This window comes from Coenobita brevimanus, chromosome 14 (genome assembly GCF_032717465.1).
Source record: "Coenobita brevimanus isolate Jiangsu-jjx chromosome 14, ASM3271746v2, whole genome shotgun sequence".
NCBI classification, from domain to species: Eukaryota; Metazoa; Arthropoda; class Malacostraca; order Decapoda; family Coenobitidae; genus Coenobita; species Coenobita brevimanus.
Genome location: NC_136967.1, coordinates 11,903,148 through 11,907,584, shown reverse-complemented (window position 1 = coordinate 11,907,584; position 4,437 = coordinate 11,903,148).

The window sequence follows — 4,437 nt, the reverse complement described above, 5'->3', positions numbered from 1 at the left end:
CACACACCTTGTGAAGTGGATGAGTTTTTTACGGAATGGTAACGTTTCTCCCAGTCTAGTGTGTTGCTAACTCATAGATCCAAAACACGAATTTATGTACCTCGTGTGTGTGTGTGTGTGTGTGTGTGTGTGTGTGTGTGTGTGTGTGTGTGTGTGTGTGTGTGTGTGTGTGTGTGTGTGTGTGTGTGTGTGCGCGCGCGCGCGCGCGCCGTCCTTAACCACTTTCAAGATCAGCATTCAACTCATCCCACTTATTTCCCCCTCCGCCCTCCTCTCGGCGCATATACACTGTCACACGCTGGCAGAGAGGGATACAAGGAGTGACTGCAGATGGGTTAGGAATGGGGTTGCTTGTAGGTCACATTCACTTACGGCAGACTGAAGCGTAGACTGAGAGATGTTTGATTTACTTTAGTAGATTTGTTTTTATCTCAGAACTGGGCCACACCCGTAACTTGAATTCAAAATCGTGGTTGTATGAAGTTTGATGAGCTTTGGATATGAGGTAGGAATGAGTCTCCTTGGTTACTATAGATGGTTTGTTTTTTACCTGACTAAACTGACCCGCATCTGCAGCTTCAGTATTATTTCGTGCTTGGATTGCCTAGAATTTGATGAGCCGCAGGTATGAAGTAGAAATGAGTCTCCTTGGTAACTAAAGTCGATTTGGCTTTACCTGAGAAATGTAGGTCATTCCTTCAACTTGATGCGAAGTCGTGGTTGCATGAAATGTGATGAGACAATTATGAACTAGGGATGAGACTCCTTGGTTATTAATCAAATCGATCCTCCTGTCTCAGTACACTTGGTCATCAACTGAGCTGAGAGGAATTAAGACCCTTCATCAGATTAGAAAATACGTGCCTTAATATGCTTAGAATAATTTCCCTCTCGTATATATCTGTGAATTGAGCTTGAAGAAAGGATAGCAGGCAAGGAGTGCAGTCTCTCTCTCTCTCTCTCTCTCTCTCTCTCTCTGTCACGTCCTTACCCACGTCTCGTTTTTGCCACCACCAAACAACTTTATTCTGTTTAAATAAATCGTGTTGGAGTGAAGAGGTTACAGGCAGAATCCATCAGTTCCTGTAGCACAATGATGGCTTTATTATTTCATTCTTGCCACCTTCAGACTGTTTTATTCTGCTCGATGGGACCTCAGTAATGGACGAATTATAAACACTGGCCATCCGTCTCTTCACCACGATGACGCCTTTCATATTTCGTTCTTAACTACCAGCAGACAATTTTGATCTGCATAGGGAAGAAATATCAAGTTGGAAGAGTTAGCCTGTACAAGATGTCCAAGATATCCATCATCTCCTTACGTTACATCTACTTATTTTATGTTCTTACCTACACCAAACGACGTGTGTGTGTGTGTGTGTGTGTGTGTGTGTGTGTGTGTGTGTGTGTGTGGAAGGACCTCCTGTAGCGAAGGAATTACAAACAGTAATCGTCAAGTCTCTCTATGATAACGTCAGATTGTATTTTTTCTTGATTCCGTCAGACTGCATTATTCTTTTTACGGGATACCTCACTAATACAGCGGGTATGCGGCAAACTGATGCATCCAGACTCATCCATGACCTCACCCACTGCATCCACCTACCTGTACACCCACCTATGACCTTCATCCGGTTTTCAAGATTACGATCAGCTGCCTCGTGACTTTTTTTTTTTTGTCGGAGGATTAAGGAAAGTAGCATTTTCCGGTGTCTTGATGCATCCACAAAATAATAATAATAATAATAATAGTAATAATAATAATAATAATAATAATAAAGATGTAGGTGGGGGCGCTCACCGTCCATTCACACAGTGTAGTGCTGCTCTCGGATGCCTGGTTTTCCTCTCCTCCTTCCTTCCACTTCTGTCTTTCTTTCCTTCATTCTTTCCTCTTCCTTCTGTCTACGGGTGACCTACACTGAGTGACAAGCCAAATGGTTTCCTGTACTCCAGGAAACCATTTACTGCCCTGGGTGGTAACCATATTACCAAATAATGGTGCCTGGTTGTTTAGTGGACAACTAAGGCGCTCCAACCGGATTGAACCGGTGCAGATTTTTATCCAAGAGGTGACTGGGGTTTATTGCTCACGTAATGCCACTGAGGGATGAGTGAGGCTGGTCACTCTCTTCTTACATGTCAGGACCAACTTGCTTAACCCCGGGCTTCTACGATCCTCATGAGGCAACACTGAATATGATGATGATGATGATGATGATGCAGTTTCTTCCTATGCATTTGGAGGAAACGTGGGAAGTGCATACCCAGTCCTGCGATATGCAAGCCCATTCGAAAGAATTAAAAAATAATATTACCGAGTCATGAAAGAAGCTAGTATCCTGATGTAAAAGCCACCTGATCACAAATGTGGCAAGTGTGAATGAACAGAATTACAGAGGGTATAAGAAGTGCGATATCCCACGATACACTGAGTCGTATTATTATTACAAGCCGCGATAGCGAAGCTGGTATTGTTTTCAGTGTGTGTGTGTGTGTGTGTGTGTGTGTGTGTGTGTGTGTGTGTGTGTGTGTGTGTGTGTGTGTAAGCACGATAACTTTACAACCGCTCAAGATATCACAAAATTTTACAGGTGTGTAGTAGGAAAAAAAATGGATCTCGAGTTCGAAATTGGTGAAAGTAGTACGTGTGATGAGTAAGGATGGAACTTTGGGGGATGAAGTACGTAAAAGGGTACAGCAGGGAAGGAAGGTTGTTGGTACACTGAAAGCAGTGATGAGAAATAGGGAGGTGAGTATGAAAGTTAAGAAGTCACTGCATGATAGTATTGTGATCCCTACCCTGACGTATGGAAGCGAGGCGTGGACCTTGCAAGAGGGGAACAAGTCAAGAGTGAGAGCAGTGGAAATGAGTTACTTGAGAGGAGCATGTGCAGTGACGTGGAGGGACAGGTTGACGAATGAAGAAGTGAAGGAACGTTGTGGGGTAGATGTGGATGTGGTTGAGAAGATTAGGAGAAATACACTGAGGTGGTTTGGACATGTGGAGAGAATGGAGAATGAAAGACTAACTGAGAGGGTGTATGTAGGTGAGGTGGAGGGAGGGAGAGGGAGGGGTAGACCGAGGATGAGGTGGAGGGATGGAGTTGAGAGGTATATGAGGGAGGGGGGGGGTGAGTTGTCGGGAGGGTAGTCAAATGGTGGGTGACAGAGTGACTTGGAGGCGTTTTGTCTGCGGCCACCCTTTGCGGGATTAGGGCGTCGGGCTATAGATAGATAGATAGATAGATAGACGTAGGTCAAGGTCTGTGTATCTGTTGCCTCGATAACTTCGCAACCGCTCAAAATATCATCACAAAATTTTACAGGTGTGTAGCAGAGATGAAAACCTCCTACGAGTAGGAGATTTTCGTCTCTGTGTGCCTGTGTGTTTGTTAGCACGATAACTTCGCAACCGCTCAAGATATCATGACAAAAATTTACAGGTGTGTAGTAGGGATGAAAATCTCCTCCGAGTTCGAAATAGGTGAATGTAGGTCAAGGTATGTGTGTCTGTTACCACGATAACTTCGCAACTGCTCAAGATATAACAAAATTTTACATGTGTGTAGTAGGGATGAAAATCTACTAGTTCGAAATTGGTGAAAGTAGGTCAAGGTCAGGTTATATTCCGAGCTGCGCAAGATATGTATCGGCTCCGGCTGGTGTGATTCCCTCCATGGGGGACCTCTAGTTATTATTATCATTAGTAGTAGTAGTAGTAGTAGTAGTATCATTAGTAGTAGTAGTAGTATCATTAGTAGTAGTAGTAGTAGTAGTATCAGTAGTAGTAGTAGTAGTAGTATCATTAGTAGTAGTAATAGTATCATTAGTAGTAGTAGTAGTAGTAGTAGTATCAGTAGTAGTAGTATCAGTAGTAGTAGTAGTAGTAGTAGTAGTAGTAGTCAGTGGTAATTGGGGGCGCTAACCATCCACTCACTCCATGTGGTGCTGCTCTCGGGTGTCTGTCCTTTCCTTTCCTCCTTCCTTGTTTCTTTCCCTCCTCTTCTGTCGTTCTTTCCTTCATTCTTTCCTCGTCTTTTTTTTACGGGTGACTTCACACTCTCTCTTCTATCTGTCTTTCCTTCATTCTTTACTCTTCCTTCTTTCTATGGGTGACTCTACACTGAGTGACAAGCCAAATGGTTTCCTGTAGGCCTACACGAGGAAACCATATACTACGCTAGGTGGTAACCATATAACCAAATTATGGCGTCTGGTGGTTTACTGGGTAATTATAGCACTCCAGTCGCATTGAGCCGGTGAAGGTTTATATCCAAGGGATGGTTGGGATGTATTGCTCACGTAATGCCACTCAGGGATGAGTGAGGCTGGCCACTCTCATCTTAAATGTCTGGACCAACTTGCCTAGCCCCGGGCTCCTGCGCTTCTCGTGGGGCGACGTGGGAGTGGATGATGAATGGATGGCTTAGT